Source organism: Bos javanicus, chromosome 6 (genome assembly GCF_032452875.1).
Source record: "Bos javanicus breed banteng chromosome 6, ARS-OSU_banteng_1.0, whole genome shotgun sequence".
NCBI classification, from domain to species: domain Eukaryota; kingdom Metazoa; phylum Chordata; class Mammalia; order Artiodactyla; family Bovidae; genus Bos; species Bos javanicus.
The window spans coordinates 38496742-38516417 of NC_083873.1; positions in this window are offsets into that span (position 1 = coordinate 38496742).

The window sequence follows — 19676 nt, forward strand, 5'->3', positions numbered from 1 at the left end:
ATTGCAGGCAGATTCTTTACCAGCTGAGCTACCAGGGAAGCCCTTAAAGTAATCCAAACCTGTCAAATAAGAAGGAAGCATGCATGTAACTGCTGTATCTAGGCAAGAGCTCTCCAGGTGAGGTAGATGTAGACGTCCTAAAATCAAGAATAAACTTGGTGTGTTAGTGTAAGAAGAAGAAGAAAAATACAGCATGAGGATGATGAGCAAGATGAATGGTACAAGGTAAATTCAGAGTGGTAGACAGCGGCTAGATCCCATAGGAGAGTTAAAACCATAGTAAAATATTTTTATTTTACTCTAGATGAGGCGGGAAGCTCTTGGCATTTTTAAAATAGGGAAGTGACATTGTGTAATTTACATTTAAGAAAAGTCAATCTGGCCATTGTGTAGAGAATGGATTGACTGGGGTGGGGCAAGGTGTGTCTTGATGACTTGAATAGGAGATGTGGCAAGTTCAGGGACTTAGGGGTCCATCAATGAAGAAATAAGACCACGAGCTTTGTTTGGGCAGTCCTTGGACAGGCTCCCTCTCAGCAATAAACCTTCCAGATGCAACAACCAGTGGGCAGAGGGGAGCTCAGGATGGAGAAGGAGAAATCAGAGAGGCAGCTTACATATCCAGGTGACCTTACTCAGCCACAAGGTAGGGATTTTCTGGTTCAGAGAGCTCCAAAGGGCAGCAGCCATTTGGGATCTTTTATAGCTGCAGGGTTGTTTTATTTATGGTTAGCAGATGTTGAGGGCAGCTTAATGGGATTTAAATATGTAGGAAAACAAAATGATTAATTCCAACAAATACTGCTCCCTATTAGACCAACTGAAAGCAGCACTCAACGAAAAGCTCCCAGAATTAGTCACCAGAAAATGCACAGCCTTCCATCGGGATACAGGAAGACCACATGTTTCTTTGATGACCAGGCAAAAACTGTTACAGCTTGTCTGGGAAGTTCTGATTCATCTGCTGTATTTATCAGACATTGCACCTTCAGATGTCCATTTATTTCGATCTTTACAAAATTCTCTTAATGGAAAAAAAAATCAATACCCTGAAAGACTGTAAAAGGCACCTGTTTGAGTCTCACTGTGTATTTTTTGAGTGATCAGATGAATTCTTCTGATTTTTTTTTTCTGATTGTATTGATGTAAGCCCTTTGCTTATGACTTTACCCAGTTAATTGCTTAACATATCGGTTAGTCAAAGATACAGCCTATTGTTAGATACAGGGCAGCTTCACTGGTCACATTTCTGGGAGCTCTGGCAGTTGAGTGATCTGAGTTCAGGCAACTTCAGAGGCTCTAGGATTTAAAGAGTTAGAATAGTCTTGGACTTTCTCCCCTCTCTGGCTTATACTAACCCACAGTTCTTACACCTATCTCAGTTATATTTAAAGATTAATAAAAACCCCAGAGGATAATGCATAAATTTTAGAATTAAAGTAGTAGAGAGTAAAAAAAAAAAAAAAAACCACTCAGAAATGAAATGCTCAGAAAATAAAATAATTCCTGAATTCTACCATGGGAGCTTTCTATAGGTTTTATTGTATTTACACATTCATCAGCCATAGCTCTAGATATAATATTTATAAGATAAAATTAAAACTCAAAATAGATAAAAATAGATTAAGATTTAGAAATGAAGAATCACACTATTAAAAGTCAGTTGTGAGATGGCAGATGAGATTACACAGACTGGATTAATTTTAGTTTCTCAGGACAGGTTTATAGAAAGAGATCAGTGTTGTCTTAGGGAGAAGAAGAAATAGTTTTTCCTTGGCTTGTGAGGCCCCTTAGCTGGGATATGCAGAAGGAGAGACTGCAAGGCTGGCCACAGGGTATAATCTGACGATCGGGAGGATAGGATCAAATCTGCGGCAGTGTTCAGAGGTCCCCATTGAATGTAGGAAGAAACAGGGGAGCCACTGGGGAGCTATAACCATTGAAGCGATATGTTGAAAATGGCAGCCAGGAGAGCAATTCTAGAAGTATTAGGCTGAGCTTTGTCTCCAGGACAAGGGTCTTCCTGATTCTCCTGGATCATCCACAAAGCCTTCTATTGACATCCCACTGCTGCTGAGGCCATTGAAGACTGTGTCTGGTGAGATACTGAATACGAGAAGCAGTTATGACAAACACAGAGCTCTCCCTCCTGATGGGCTGACGGTGCCAGGCTCTCAGAGGACATAACGCGCTTGTTAAGGTTTGGTGAATAGCACCAATCTCCACAGAGGATGATTTGGGTTCCCATAGTGAAGTCATCAACACAGAGTAAGAATTCAGCCAATTATGCCTCATCTCATCAGTCCTATTTAGATGGTAACCCCATGGGGCATGGACCATGTCTTTCCCTGTATATTGTACAGTGTTGAGGAAACATTTGGCACTCAATAAATACCGTTCGAGAGCTTGTTTCTTGTCTCCCTCAGCCTCCCACTGAGCTGATCTGAGACAGGAATTCCCTTTGAAGTTCCTCATCCTCATGCTTTTGATAAATAACATAGAGGCACAGAGAGAGATGAGGCATCTATACAGTCTTGGAACTGTTTACCAGCTGAACTACCAGGGAAGCCCTTTTTGGTCTTCATAGATGACAAATGCTATCTCTGTAGTGATATAGCTGGGGGGTAAGGGGCGTATTTAATGGGACCGTGTCGTATAAAAAGCTCTTCTTCCATAAACAATGTCTTACTTCTCATTTCTCATGGATATATGATTATGATTTATGCTTTTAAATATCTATTATTATCACTGCCAGATTGTCTTGCTGAACTGAGAGGTAGAGACCTTGTAAGTTTAAGTTCACTTTGGTAGTTCATAAGCTTTGTCATGTAAAAAGAAAAGCAAAGTATAGGTGGATAAGAAATTAGAATAGAAAATAAAAGATAGACATGGTAAGAATAAAAAAGGATTTAAAAAAAAAGGAATCTGTAATAAATTTAATAAGCCCTGTAAAGAGGATGCTCAGAGCATTGAATGTATCTCTGTTGAAAAATGACTTTTCTTTTTATATTGTAACATATCACAATTTTTGCATCAGAGAAAAATATTTCCAAAGCCTTTTTAAAATAGGTACTGAGATTTAGGGAGAAAAAAAAAAAGGAGAATAATATATTACACGTGAAATAAGGTATATGAATTAGCATGTACATATAATATGCTACCAAATACATCGCCAAAAAATATACCTTCCCTAATTTAGCTCACTTGGTAAAGAATATGCCTGCAAAGCAGGAGACCCCAGTTTGGTTCCTGGGTTGGGAAGACACCCTGGAGAAGGGATAGGCTACCCACTCCAGTATTCTTGATCTTCTCTTGTGGCTCAGCTGGTAAAGAATCCGCCTGCAGTGTGGGAGACCTGGGTTTCATCCCTGGGTTGGGAAGATCCCCTGGAGAATGGAAAGGCTACCCACTCCAGTATTCTGGCCTGGAGAATTCCATGGACTATATAGTCCATGGGGTCACAAAGAGTCAGACATGACTGAATGACTCTCACTTTTCTTTCTATATCAGAAAATGTCTCAAAGTGTTGTCTTTAACTATTGATGCCAAGGCATCTGATATTATGAAAGACAGGTACTAATAAGGTTAAATAATCTCTAGAAGATGTGGCTATGTGGTGGAACGATGGCAATTCTAATTCTTTTTCATATACTCATAGTACCGAGTTTTTCTCTCTCCTTTCCTCTCCCCCTATTTTTGTCTTTATCTCTTTCCCTTCCTTCCACTTCTTGTTTTTCCCTTTCTCTTCTTAAGCATTTTAATTATTAAAAATATTTTATCTGAAAACTTGTGAGCCTGAGGGTTTACCTTGGACTTTGATTCAGGAAAACACTTAGTGTATCTTACCTTGACTAATGTACAAAATGAGAATAAGGCATGAAACAGCCATGATTTTAAAGAGATGTGTCATACTTACTGATGTTTCCTTTGAAAATAAAGTAAAATAGCTACATTATGCCTTAAAATATGTTGCAGATCTAAAAAAATTAATGATTTAAATTAGAAATATCTTGATCCAAAGATTATAGAGATTGAGAGATTTTCTTTTTGAAAATTTCCCATTTTGTTGTTGATTTCTTAAACTTTATCTCTAAAGTAAGGCCAAAGGGTAATGGCATTAAAATTTTAATAACTAAAAATGTAGGAATTCACTCAGTGCATTGGGCATTTTATCACCTTTGGTCATTGGAATGAGTTCTCTGATTAAATCAGTTATAGCGTCTCATATGAAGGTGGACTTAGCCCTCTTCTGTGTAGAATCAGATCATACCCAGAGGGCTGTGTTCAGTATTCAGTGCCATGTGACCTCAGAAAAGTGAATGACATACTGAAAGGAATTTCATTGCTTTAATATATTAGTGAAAGTTTAGAAGAAACAGTGAATTCTTTATCAAGAAAAGAGAAGAATGAAAAAGTAGATGTTTTGGAAAACTTAAAAATGATGGCTTGGGAACAGGGGTGGCATAGTGGTTAATTAGGCTCTTTGAATGATTATCTTTTCTGCCATAGCTATTAAGCTATAAACAAGAAAGATGGAATTTATAAGTACAAGTGATGCTGATGAGCAGGGTGTTCAAATGTGAATGATCTTTAACTCAAAATCAAATAGCAGTTGATCATGTCACTCAGTCATGTCCTACTCTTTGTGACCCCATGGACTGTAGCCCACCAGGCTCTTTCATCCATGGGATTTTCCAGGCAAGAATACTGGAGTGGGTTGCCATTTCCTTCTCTAGGGGATCTTCCTGACCCAGAGTTAGAACCCGGATCTCCTGCATTTCAGGCAGACTCTTTACCATTTGAGCTACCAGGGGATCCTAAATAGCAGTTAATGCCCCAAATCAGATCCATTCATTCAGTCAGTCTTTCAGTAAACAATAACTGATACCATGCACTGGATAAGACACTGAGAACTGCTAGAAAATGTGGGGTGAATGAAAATGATATATTAATATAACTGGACTTATGGATTTCAGTTTCTAAAAGGACAGAGTTGAATCAACCAACTACAGATTTGGTGTTTGGTTATACTGTGGTGAATGCTAGGTATAGAAGTATAAAGAGCTAAGAAAGCATATGACAGAGGGAATCTGAACTTTTCTAATAATGGGTTGGGGCATTCATGAAAGCCTTCACAGAGGAAATGATATTATTCTATGATGTGAACTTAAGGACAGCAAAGACGAGAATGGGAAGGGAAAAGCATACATGAATAAGGCCCCAGCAAGGAAGTCCTAGAGAAGAAGCGCCCAGGCCCACTTCACAGAGTGATGAGACAGCTGTGTGATGAGGACCAAGAAAGAGAGAGAGAGTGTGTCCTGAGATAAGAAAGGTGAGTTTTGTGGGCTTTGATAAGAATTTTGGGATATAATCAAGGAGAGACACTAATAAGCAGGGGGTTGTTATCACAAATTTTGCATTTTTCCAAGATCATTTTGACTGCATTGTGGAAAATGGCTTGAAGGGCTTCAAGGTCATATACAGGGAGATGTTTTAGAAGGCTGTTTAGTATTCTTAACCAAACAGTTATTAGAACCATCTATTAATATATACCAGGTGTGTGTGTGTGTGTGTGTGTGTGTGTGTGTGTGTAAGGTGGCAGTGACAAAATTAAAATCATGTCTACCTGCAGAGAGTTTATAGGCATTAAACAAGTACATGTAATCATTTAATGAACAGTCACTGACTGCGGACTATATGCAGGTGCTGCGTTAGGTACTACGTATTTAGAGCTAAACTAAGTAAATGTTACCTCTGCTCTTGTGAGATTTATATGGACCTGATATGGAGAGATGATAAACAGTAAAGCAAGCAAGCAAAAATATAAGTACAAGTTCAATTAATACTTGAAGGGAATTTCATGGGACCATGAGAGAAACTGATGAAGACTGCTGATCAAAGAAACCTATCTGAGAAATGATGCTTATTTGAGGGTTGAATAGTGACAGGGATTAGCCAGCTTGAGTACTAATTATTCTGTATTCACTATATTATTTTATATTTGCTTTTTGCAGCATTTATCCAAATTTTACACTTTTGACTTGAGGAATATATAATCAATTTGAATGTAGGGGAATATTTAATTTGTTAAATTTACACCAGTTCAGTCGCTTAGTCATGTTTGACTCTTTGCAACCCATGGACTGCAGCACGACAGCCTTCCTTGTCCATTACCAAATCCCGGAGCCTACACAAACTCATGTCCATTGAGTTGATGATGCCATCCAACCATTTCATCCTCTGTCATCCCCTTCTCCTCCCGCCTTCAATCTTTCCCAGCATCAGGGTCTTTTCCAATGAGTCAGCTCTTCACATCAGGTGGCCAAAGTATTAGTTTCAGCTTCAGCATCAGTCCTTGCAATGAAAATTCAGGACTGATTTCCTTTAGGATGGACTGGTTGCATCTCCTTGCAGTCCAAGGGACTCTCAAGAGTCTCCAACACCACAGTTCAAAAGCATCAAAACTTCGGTGCTCAGCTTTCTTTATAGTCCAACTCTCACATCCATACATGACTACTGGAAAAACCACAGCTCTGACTAGATGGATCTTGGATGGCAAAGTAATGTCTCTGCTTTTTAATATACTGTCTAGTTTGGCCATAACTTTCCTTCCAAGGAGTAAGCTTCTTTTAATTTCATGGCTGCAGTCACTATCTGCAGTGATTGGAGCCCAAGAAAATAAAGTCTGTCACCGTTCCCATTGTTTCTCCATCTATTTGCCATGAAGTTATGGGACTAGATACCATGATCTTAGTTTTCTGAATGTTAAGTTTTAAGCCAACTTTTTCACTCTCCTCTTTCACGTTCATCAAGAGGCTCTTTAGTTCCTCTTCGCTTTCTGCCACAAGGGTGGTGTCATCTGCATATCTGAAATGATTGATATTTCTCCTGGCAATCTTGATCACAGCTTTTGCTTCATCCAGTCCAGCATTTCACATAATGTATCTACATATAAGTTAAATAAGCAGGGTGAGAATATACAGCCTTGACGTACTCCTTTCCTGATTTGGAACCAGTCTGTTGTTCCATGTCCAGTTCTAACTGTTGCTTCTTGACCTGCATACAGATTTCTCAGGAGGCAGGTCAGGTGGTCTGGTATTCCTGTCTGTTGAAAAATTTTCCAGAGTTTGTTGTGATCCACACAGTCAGATGCTTTGGCATAGTCAATAAAGCAGAAGTATATGTTTTTCTGTAACTCTCTTGCTTTTTGATGATCCAATGGATGTTGGCAATTTGATCTCTTTTTCCTCTGCCTTTTCTAGATCCATCTTGAACATCTGGAAGTTCATGGTTCATGTATTGTTAAAGCCTGACTTGGAGAATTTTGAGCATTACTTTGCTAGCATGTGAGATGAGTGCAATTGTGCAGTAGTTTAAGCCTTCTTTGGCATTGCCTTTCTTTGGGATTGGAATCAAAACTGACTGTTTCCAATCCTGTGGCCACTGCTGAGTTTTCCGATTTGATGGCATATTGAGTGCAGCACTTTTGAATATTGAGTTATATAATAACCTTGTAAATATTTAGAGAAAGATTAACTATATCATAATAAATTGAACTGAAGAAAAAGTGGTAATTACTGACCTTCACACCAGGAAGTCCCTTTAACACTAACATGGAAGTCATCTCCAAAGACCTAAGAGAGAAATCTTCCTCCTAGGAAATTGTACCCTTCTTCACATGCCTACATTTAATAGTATGCCCTGCCTTGTGTAGCCATTCAGTTCAGTATATCTATTAATTTATTTACTCACTGTTATGCTTTTGTAACAGTGAGTTAAGCTGGTTTTAGAAAAGGCAGAGGAACCAGAGATCAAATTGCCAACATCCTCTGGATCATGGACAAAGCAAGAGAGTTCCAGAAAAACATCTATTTCTGCTTTATTGACTATGCCAAAGCCTTTGACTGTGTGGATCACAATAAACTGTGGGAAATTCTGAAAGAGATGGGAATACCAGACCACCTGACCTGCCTCTTGAGAAATTTGTATGCAGGTCAGAAAGCAACAGATAGAACTGGACATGGAACAACAGACTGGTTCCAAATAGGAAAAGGAGTTCGTCAAGGCTGTTTATTGTCACCCTTCTTATTTAACTTATATACAAAGTACATCATGAGAAACACTGGGCTGGAAGAAACACAAGCTGGAATCAAGATTGCCGGGAGAAACATCAGTAACCTCAGATATGCAGATGACACCACCCTTATGGCAGAAAGTGAAGAGAAACTAAAAAGCCTCTTGATGAAAGTGAAAGTGGAGAGTGAAAAAGTTGGCTTAAAGCTCAACATTCAGAAAACGAAGATCATGGCATCCGGTCCCATCACTTCATGGGAAATAGATGGGGAAACAGTGGAAACAGTGTCAGACTTTCTTTTTTTGGGGCTCCAAAATCACTGCAGATGGTGACTGCAGCCATGAAATTAAAAGATGCTTAGTCTTGGAAGGAAAGTTATGACCAACCTAGATAACATATTCAAAAGCAGAGACATCACTTTGCCAACAAAGGTCCGTCTAGTCAAGGCTATGGTTTTTCCCTGTGGTCATGTATGGATGTGAGAGTTGGACTGTGAAGAAGGCTGAGTGCTGAAGAATTGATGCTTTTGAACTGTGGTGTTGGAGAAGACTCTTGAGAGCCCCTTGGACTGCAAGGAGATCCAACCAGTCCATTCTGAAGGAGATCAGCCTTGGGATTTCTTTGGAAGGAATGATGCTAAAGCTGAAACTCCAGAACTTTGGCCACCTCATGTGAAGAGTTGACTCATTGGAAAAAACTCTGATGCTGGGAGGGATTGGGGGCAGGAGGAGAAGGGGACAACAGAGGATGAGATGGCTGGATGGAATCACTGACTCAATGGATGTGAGTCTCAGTGAACTCCAGGAGTTGGTATTGGACAGGGAGGCCTGGCATCTGCGATTCATGGGGTTGCAAAGAGTCGGACACGACTGAGCGACTGATCTGATCTGATGCTTTTGTACAATCATACAATGCATTGATAGGTTTATTAGGCATCCATAAAGTGCTGACTTCAAACCAAGTACAACGATGACACCTGGTATAGAAAGCAAATAAAACATGGGCCCTGCTGAATAAAGGAGCATTCAGATGAGAGGAAGCTAGAGAGAAATGAATCTGTTATCACAGAAAGCACAGCCATTTCTTTAACAGAGCTAACCTGGAAGGGTATGGTAGCACAACACATCTTAACCAGTCAAGGGGAACAGGCAAGACCTTCTGGAAGATGGTTCCCTTGAATTGAATTTGTTCTTAAAAACATTGTAAGGAGAGGAAAAAGCATGGTCAAAGGCTCAAAAACAGCACCAATAGGGGCCATTCATTAAATAACAAATTGGTTCACTTTATTGGAGCAGGTAATGGCAACCTGTCCAGTATTCTTGCCAGGAGAATTCCATGGACAGGGGAGCCTGGCAGGCTACAGGGGTAGCCTGTAGGGTTTGCAAAGAATCGGACACGACTGAGAGCACTTATTGGAGCAGAGGGTTTATTTATTCCAAGTTATCAACACCTACTGTGTTCAGCATCCTTTGGCAATATTAATAGACACAGAGCTGCCCCAGAAGATGTTGATCCCATCCTCTGGACATTTATAGATTATTAGGGAATGGCAAAGGGTGAATTAGAAAATCAGAGAGAGAGCAAATTATTAAGGGCCTTATATATTAAGTGAATGTATCTACATTTAATCCTGCTTAAGTAAGGAAATTGCAGAGTCAATTAAACTTTATCTAAGAAAGATCAGCCTGGTTGTAGAGCAGAAGATAGATTGGGGAGGTGAAGATATTCAAGTTTTAACATAAGAAGAATAATTAGGAGACTGTTCTAAGGACTGAGGCAAGAACTGATGGATGCCTGAACTAAGGCAGGAAGATGTTATGGATGACGTTAATTTAGAGATGTTAAGAAGGTAGAACCTATAATCTTTTGGACCAGTTAGCTCTGGGGGATGAAAGAGAAAAAGGAGTCTAGGGTGACTCCTGGTATTCTGGCTTGGGAGGCTGTGTGAATTTTGCTGCAATTCCTCAAGACTGGGAACCATGGAAACACAGGTGTTAGAATGAATCCTATGCATTCATATGCATGCATATGTAATCCTATGCATTTATGTATCATTATGTTCTTAAAAAAGGAAGAGCTCCTTCCAAATAGGAAGCACTTCTTAGACCTTCCTTATAACTTTACATCTTTCCACACTCTAAGCTGTCTTTCCAGCTATACTATTAATATAAAATCAACAAATGATCATGTAATCAGTTGAGAATTAGATTTTTCTTCTCCTGTAGAGAAGAATTTTACTTTGAGTGAAAAGATAACTTTTGGCAATACATTGAGAAAAGGACATCTAAGCTAGGAGCAGATGAAGTTCTTTATCTCTGAGTTACATTTCATAGGAAAATATAAAAAAATATGTATAAATCTTTCATATCCCTAAGTAAATGCAGATTCAATTTTTTTTTTCTGAAAGGAAAATTTCAAAAGACTTCTGATCACTTTTATTAAAAAGTAACTTTATTCTACTTGACAATCTGCAATCTACTCCTAAATTTAATGATCCATGGATTGGAGGGCCAATTCTTCACAGCCACACAGCCTTCCCTCTCAAGAAATCACCTCTTAATGAAAGAAGGAAAGGTACCACTGTCAAAGGATATCCAAGTAACCCATAGGAAATGCTACAGTAAAGGCTATAAAAATGGTCTTAAAGTATAAGAAGAAAAGGGAAGTCTATGTGAGCAGTGAATGTCTTACTGATTTCAGAGTCCTAAGCTGAGCCTCCCACCTCCTCAAGTCATACCCCAATTTTGATTGAACCTCTTCATCTTCCTTCTAAACCCTTCTGTTTAGGCTGGTGGAAGAGATACAATCCTGTTGGGAAGAGCAGGTGCTGAGTACTGCTCAATAGCAAATTAACAAGAGAACACACACTCAGGAAGCTTGAGGCTAAAAGAGAGCTCAAGTTAACTATTGTTCTTGAATATTATTAACCCTGGGAAAGCTATGCATTTGTGAAGATGAAGAAAGCATATATAAGACAGCAAAACTACGTTCCAGACACTTAGAGTTTACATGCAGAGTCTGAACAAGTGAAAAGACAGCCAGTGTAATGTATATCTGGAATCATCCTTATGAAACCATGTAGTTAACTTCTCTCCCATAGAGCTTATATGCCTACCCCAGTGATGATGACCATTTTATTTATTTTTCATTTCTTTAAGAATTGAAAAGGAAGAGTCTAAAAATTTCAAAATGTCTAAATTATGATAAAGAGACCAAATATGGATATAGAATTTTGTAAAGCCTTATATTTGCCTATGTAGCATGCCATCATAATGGTATAGATTGTACCACAGCTCACTTGATGTCATGAGGACCAAATTTGCTCTTTTTAATCATTTAGAAATGAGCATTGTGGCATGCATTGCAATTACAAGCATGCCTTTCTTTTAAAGCATGTTTTGCAGAGATGGCCACAGCTTAAGGCAGAAGAGTGCTGTTTCATATGGGGGCTTGAAGGCAAGAGAAGACATTGAAGGGTCCCAGATAGAGTCCACAATGACCGGAAAATACATCAGGGGCACTTCTGCACACAGGTCCAGCTTTTCCTCATTGAAGGTTTATGGGGCTTGTAATGTCAGGATTCATGAATTTCAGGGACTGTACTTGTCCTTGCATCAGATTTGGAAGCAGCTTTTGATCAGTGAAGTGAAACAATTAATTACAATAAATAATGCTACTAGGAGTCCTCACACTCAGCTAAAGGAGGAGGGGAGCCAAAGAAATAAAGCTGGTCTTTGGCAGAACCTCAGCATCTGGCTGTCTGGATCAGATCCTGTTTGGCTATGGCACCCACAGCTCACTAAGCCACGGGTGAAAGGCACAGTTGCTCCATCTTTTCATCTGGTGGGTAGTATCAAGTTCTGGTGGGTGGAGTGGGTAGTTGAAGGAGGTTGAAAGAATCAGGGAGGAATGCAAAATTTCTTTCTATTCATCTATATTTGATTGCTTTGTGCCCTGAAGCACAGTGAGTTAATTATTTTCATCATTGCCTCAGCTTCCTCAGCTACCAATCTCATTGAGGGCAATAAAATTATTCAGCCTTTACAAAAAATGCAGCCATAATAATTTTTGACTCGATGAATAGCTAAGGCTATAAAATCAGCTCCTTGGATGACCACATCCAATTGAAAACACCATCATATGGTATTCTCAACAGTTAAAGTAAAACATAACCTTACAGGAGAGAAGTAGCCTGCCTGTGGTTTTCATAATAGATACTTGTTATTATTTGTTGCCTACAACTTACATCATCATCTCTTATCCACAGAGGCGGGAGTGGGGCTGGAGGGTAGCCAGAAATGAGTACTTTTGGTCTGGACAAAAGCAAGTCAAAAGATACGGCTGGGTCAGAAATGCTACAAATGGAGAGGAATTGGGAGCAGGGTAGAGGGGTAGCGAGATGTCAGAAATGAACCAGAAGGTCCTGGGATTCCTCTAAAAGCATAATTTCCTTGAAAGGTCACAGCAGGAGGTACAGGGTCTGTCTGGAACCGGGAACCTTCCCTCCGGGTTTGTACGTGCTTTCTGATTTGTGTGTGTGTGTATGCATACATTTTAACATCCTTTATTTGTGTGATTTCTTTATTAAAATATGCTTTCAGGATCCAGATCTTGGCTTGCTGTAGACTTGAACAAGTTAATCCTAAGGCCAGCTTTTCTCATTTGGAACTGGGGACAACAAAAGTACTATTTCACAAGTAGCTGCATGGAATATGTGAATGTGCAGCACTCACCACAGTGCCTGTTGCGAGTAAATACACAATAATGTCAATGACTGTTTATTGATTGATTTACCCAGCCCTTCTATTTCTATCATACTTACATACTCACTCATTTGCCTAAACCCACCAAGTGGCTGGGTTGGAGATGATGTGTTATTCAATGTTGAACAGGACCCATCACCTAGAAAGTATTGTGTTAGAGAGATGGAGAGAGGAGTGCTCTTGGGTGTGTGTGTGAGTGATGTGGGTTGGGTGGGTCCTCTTGAAGATATGTTTACCTAGTATAGCAGTTAAGCTCTTCCAAAAATGTAGTGCCTACCCGGTGATATTTCACTACCCATATGTGGGTATATTACCCACATATTTCACTACTGTATGTGGACTTCTCTGATAGCTCAGTTGGTAAAGAATCTGCCTGCAATGCAGGAGACCCTGGTTTGATTCCTGGGCTGGGAAGATCTGCTGGAGAAGGGATAGGCTACCCACTCCAGTATTCGGCTTCCCTTGTGGCTCAGCTGGTAAAGAATCTGCCTGCGATGTGGGAGACCTGGGTTTTATTCCTGGGTTGAAAAGATTTCCTGGAGAAAGGAAAGGCTACCCACTCCAGTATTCTGGCCTGGAGAATTCCATGGACTACAGTCCATGGGGTCACAAAGAGTGGGACACGACTGAGCAACTTTCATGCAGGTATACAAGATAGGTACAGGGCATCAGAGTTACAGCCAGCAGAGACCTGAAATCATTCCTGTCCTTGCCCAAACTATGAGGGTGTTGAGCTGTGGTTGATGTGTCTGATTGGTTTTGCCTAAAGTCATGGATAGAGTGGGTTTTCTGTGAAACGATTGGCCAGAGAGGCATGGCTGACCACTTATTTATAATAAACTGGTAAGAGAGAAGTTTTTCTTTTTTAAGTGACTTTTATGTGACTAGTTCTTCCCAACTGTGTATATTCATTTTAATAGAAAGTGTATTCACTGTCACCCACCTCCAAAGTGTTAAGAGCACTCACCCCTATAATTTCCCTGTCTTTCAAAGGTTAGAAAAAGTCTCACTGAGTTGACCATCAATACCTCTGTGTTGCTGGGTTGCTGATGGGAGTGATGATGGGGATAGAGGACAGGTTTTATGTTGGATGGTGCTGGCTTTCAATCTTAATTTCACTACTTACCAGTTGTGTGACCTTGGGCAAATGACTTGATCTTACTGAGCCTGAGTTTCCTTATCTTATGAAATTAATACCCATCTCCCAGAGGTGCTATAGAGATTAAATGGGGTAGAGCACATTAAACATCCATCACAATCTCTGGACCTGAGTAAATGCATCATCAATGTGAGACCGATTGCTACGTCCCCTGAGATGCTAACGACAATTTCAAGCCTCGGGTAGGGGGTTGAACAAAATGATCTTTAAGTAACTGTCCAACCCTGAGATTCTGTGACACTGAGGTTACAAAGTATGCAGGGACACTAAGGAATAATGCCTTCAATTGCTGGTCTGCTGCCTTTCCCCGTTTCCTCCTGTAAATCATTGCATGGCCGGAAGCACCAGTCACCTGACCTCTCAGGGCTTGACATTTTTCAAGTGTTAATGGGATGTTCTCATTTATGCGATAACAGTGAGAAATGATTGCTGGTATTTTAAAATAAAGGGCACTATATGTTCATAAGCTATTAATCAGAATGTTTTTGCCACATGAGAATGGATTGAAACTACAGTGGGAAAATAGAATCTGGGTTTGGAGTCGCAGATGGCTATGTCCTGATTCCAGTTCCTCTGGTGGGACAGTGGCAAGTATCTTTAACTTCTACTTCTTTTACTAATAAAATAGTGATGCTCATCTCTACCAACTGGTCTAATGAGGATTCAGTGAAATAAAGCACATAAAGTACCTCCAGTGAGAAAACACAAAAGAGAAAAAATAAAATAAAAAGAACACATAAAATTCCTGGCAATTAAAATTACAATACTGAAAGACTAGATGAATTAAATAATCACAGTTATTGGTATTAGCCACTGGAATGTCTCACTTTTGAAATTTTTCTAACCATGTAAGAATGAGAAGTACTCAATATATGTTTGCCAGCGTCTAAATACATTTCTTCTTTTTCCTTTAGAATAGGATTACACAAACTTTGTAAAGGGCCAGATAGCAAGTGTTAATATGTTTTGGTGGCCGTCTGGTCTCTTTCTCAGCTGTTCAATTCCATTGTTGTGTGCAAAAATGTATGGACAATAGCTGGATGAGCGGGCACTGCTGTGCTGCAATAAAACCACTCATAAAAACAGGCTGCAGGCTGAACGTGGCTTGTGAGCCACAGTTCGCCAACCTATGCTTTAAAAGACTGATTTATCTACAATATTTATTAACATCTATAATGTTAAAAACACTGTCTTTGAATTGTTCAACGTACAAAGATAAATCAGTGTTTTGCACAGTGCCAGGCGGGGGGAGGGAGGGCGTAATATACACAAACTTAAAGTACAATTTGTTTTTACTACTAGAAAGTAATTGTCTACAAGTACCAACCTAGATAGCACATTGAAAAGCAGAAACATTACTTTGCCAACTAAAGGTCCATTTAGTCAAGGCTATGGTTTTTCCAGTGGTCATGTATGGATGCGAGAGTTGGACTGTGAAGAAAGCTGAGTGCTGAAGAATTGATGCTTTTGAAATGTGGTGTTGGAGAAAACTCTTAAGAGTCCCTTGGACTGCAAGGAGATCCAACCAGTCCATCCTAAAGGAGATCAGCCCTGGGATTTCTTTGGAAGGAATGATGTGAAAGCTGAAACTCCAATACTTTGGCCACCTCATGCGAAGAGTTGACTCATTAGAAAAGACTCTGATACTGGGAGGGATTGGGGGCAGGAGGAAAAGGGGATGGAAAAGGATGAGATGGCTTGATGGCATCACCGACTCAATGGACGTGAGTTTGAGTGAACTCCGGGAGATGGTGATGGACAGGGAGGCCTGGTGTGCTGTGATTCATGGGGTCGCAAAGAGTTGGACATGACTGAGTGACTGAACTGAACTGAACTGAGGCTTAAAATAAAGTTAAAAAGAGCTAAGAATCTATGTCCTGAGTTAAATCTTCATTTTTTTGCCAATTTCTCTCTATGTGACTTTGAACAAATAATTCAAGGATTCTAAGCATTTATTGCTCTATATCCATCAAATGGAGATAACATATCTCCTTCACTGTTTTGGGAGAGAATTAAACAAGATAATGCACACAGAGAATATAGCACATTGTTACATATTAAGCAATAAATAAGTTTTAATTATCATCATTCATAAGATTGAAGGACTATAAGTAATTATCCCAAGCATACAGTCCCTACTCAAGCTAGTGGGCTAGACTGTGATCCAGCTCTCCCTGGTCCAATCTCTTAAATTCTGCTCATATTTAAGGGTGGTAAGAAGATATCTCTTTCTTTGGAAAGAAATCCTCAAAATCACAGAATTGTTCTGATATACAATCTGTACCTGTATTTATTGGACTTAGTGGTAAAGAATCCTCCTGCCAAGCAGAAGACGTGGGTTCGATCCTTGGGTCGGGGAGATCCCATGGAGAAGGAAATGACAACCCACTCCAGTATTCTTGCCTGGGAAATCCCATGGACAGGGGAGCCTGGTGGGCTATGGCCCATGGGGTTGCAAAGGAGTTGGACATGACTTAGTGACTAAATCACCACCACCACTACCCACCTGTATTTATAAGTTAATTTTCTACTCTTTTTAGGCATCATGACCATGAACTTCAGTCTACAGAATTAGTCCTTGTCTTTTACCACTCTTATTACATTTTGTACTCTAATATTGTGTGGCCCATGTTTCTCAGTGGAAATGCTATATTGAGGCACATATTTCTATAGGATGTGTTAAACACTATGTCTTCTTTTTCTGTCACAATAATCATTTGCCATAAACTTCTTCATGTTCTCTGTTGCTGCTGGTCTATGAAGGGTATTAGGGCTCAACCTGTGAATTTTAAATATTCTCAACATATACCCAAGACTGTTGTCAATGATACATCTGTATCAATAATCCAAAGAGGGCTTGCTCCCTAAAAGGAAACTCATAAATGTCTGTTCCTTATTTTGCTCAGTCATTCAGTTCTGCTGCCTAAAATCAGCATTATTTTGCTTTCTCGGGCTCACTGACGATTGAAAAATAATTATATTGGCTCCATTGTTATTACGCTGAGCCATAAAATTTGCCATTGCTTTTGTGGGTCAAATGGTTGAATATTAAAAATTTCACATGGGTCAATCTAAGGCTTTTTTAAAAAATCATCATTATTATGTAGTGATTGTACTTTTTGATTAGAGTTTAAGCTGAAAACAAATTCCTACCATTGGGTAGAAATATCAATGTCATAGTTGTTACTATGTATTACAGCTAAATATCTATCCCTTCATCTTTATTTGCAACAACTTAAAGTAATCACTGTTTAATCATTTCCATTCAGTAGTATATAGGCATTTTACATATTGTCATGTAGTCAGTTTAACCAGGGTCTCCTGCATTGGTGGATCAGGAAGATCCCCTGGAGAAGGGACAGGCTACCCCTCCTGTATTCTTAGGTTTCCCTTGTGGCTCAGCTAGTAAAGAATCGGCCTGCAATGTGGGAGACCTGGGTTCAGTCCCTGGGTTGGGAACATGCCCTGGAGAAGGCAAAGGCTACCCACTCTAATATTCTGGCCTGTAGAATTCCAAAGACTGTAAAGTCCATAGGGTCGCAAAGAGTGAAAAAGTTGGCTTAAAGCTCAACATTCAGAAAACGAAGATCATGGCATCTGGTCCCGTCACTTCTTGGGAGATAGATGGGGAAACAGTGGAAACAGTGTCAACTTTATTTTTGGGGGCTCCAAAATCACTGCAGATGGTGACTGCAGCCATGAAATTAAAAGACGCTTACTCCTTGGAAGGAAAGTTATGACCAACCTAGATAGCATATTCAAAAGCAGAGACATTACTTTGCCAACAAAAGTTCATCTAGTCAAGGCTATGGTTTTTCCTATGGTCACATATGGATGTGAGTTGGACTATGAAGAAAGCTGAGCGCCGAAGAATTGATGCTTTTGAACTGTGGTGTTGGAGAAGACTCTTGAGAGCCCCTTGGACTGCAAGGAGATCCAAACAGTCCATTCGGAAGGAGATCAGCCCTGGGATTTCTTTGGAAGGAATGGTGCTAAAACTGAAACTCCAGTACTTTGGCCACCTCATGCGAAGAGTTGACTCATTGGAAAAGACTCTGATGCTGGGAGAGATTGGGGGCAGGAGGAGAAGGGGACGACAGAGGATGAGTTGGCTGGATGGCATCACTGACTCAATGGACATGAGTCTGAGTGAACTCCGGGAGTTGGTGATGGACAGGGAGGCCTGGCATGCTGTGATACATGGGGTCGCAAAGAGTCGGACACGACTGAGCAACTGAACTGAACTGAACTGAGCAACTTTCATTTTCACTTTCCTGCACTGCAGGTGGATTCTTTACCAACTGAGCTATCAGAGAAGCCTATCAATTCAATGGTTACTATATAATATCTATAATACATCTTCATGTGTTAATGCCAAGATAAACAAAGGAAGGTCATGTGTTCTTAGAGCACATTGTTGTTGCTCAGTTGTGTCCACTCGAGACTCCATGGACTGCAGCATGCCAGGCTTCCCTGTTTTTCACTATCTCCCGGAGTTTGCTTAAACTCATGTTCATTGAGTCCATGATACCATTCAAGATGAGAGAAATCCCTCTCATCTTCTGTTGCCCCTTCTCTTCCTACCCTCAATCTTTCCCAGCCTCAGGGTCTTTTCCAGGAGTCAGCTGTTTGCATCAGGTAGCCAAAGGATTGGAACTTCAACTTCAGCATCAGTCCTTCTAATGAATATTCAGGGTTGAATTATTTTAGGCTTGACTGGTTTGATCTCCCTGCTGTCCAAGGGACTCTCAAGAGTCTTCTCCAGCCCCACAGTTTGAAAGCATCAATTCTTCAGTGCTCAGCTTTCTTTATGGTCCAACTGTCCCATCCATACCTGACCACTGGAAAGACCATAGCTTTAACCATACAGACCTTGGCAAAGTGATATCTCTGCTTTATAATATGCTATCTAGTTTTATAGAAGCACATAGTATACTAAAAATTATGGGAGAATGATGAGAAAGGAGTAAATTCTAGGGAACATATAGAATAATTCCACTAACTCATTCTAGAAGAGCAAAAGCAGATTTAACAGGTTGATTATATAAATGACTCATATTTTTTTTACTCATCCCTGTTTCTAATCATTTGCAAGGTAAATTTGCAGCTCCAGCCATCAAGAGGTGGGATCTCTCTGCCTCTCATCTTGATTTTGGGCTGGACTTGAAACTTGCTTTGTCAATCAGTTCAGTCAGTCAGTTCAGTCGCTCAGTCATGTCCTACTCTCTCTGCGACCCTATGAATTGCAGCACGCCAGGCCTCCCTGTCCATCACCAACTCCCGGAGTTCACTCAGACTCACGTCCATCGAGTCAGTGATGCCATCCAGCCATCTCATCCTCTGTCGTCTCCTTCTCCTCCTGCCCCCAATCCCTCTCAGCATCAGAGTCTTTTCCAATGAGTCAACTCTTTGCATGAGGTGGCCAAAGTACTGGAATTTCAGCTTTAGCATCATTCCTTCCAAAGAAATCCCAGGGCTGATCTCCTTCCGAATGGACTGTTTGGATCTCCTTGCAGTCCAAGGGGCTCTCAAGAGTCTTCTCCAACACCACAGTTCAAAAGCATCAATTCTTCGGCGCTCAGCCTTCTTCACAGTCCAACTCTCACATCCATACATGACCACTGAAAAAACCATAGCCTTGACTAGATGGACCTTTGTTGGCAAAGTAATGTCTCTGCTT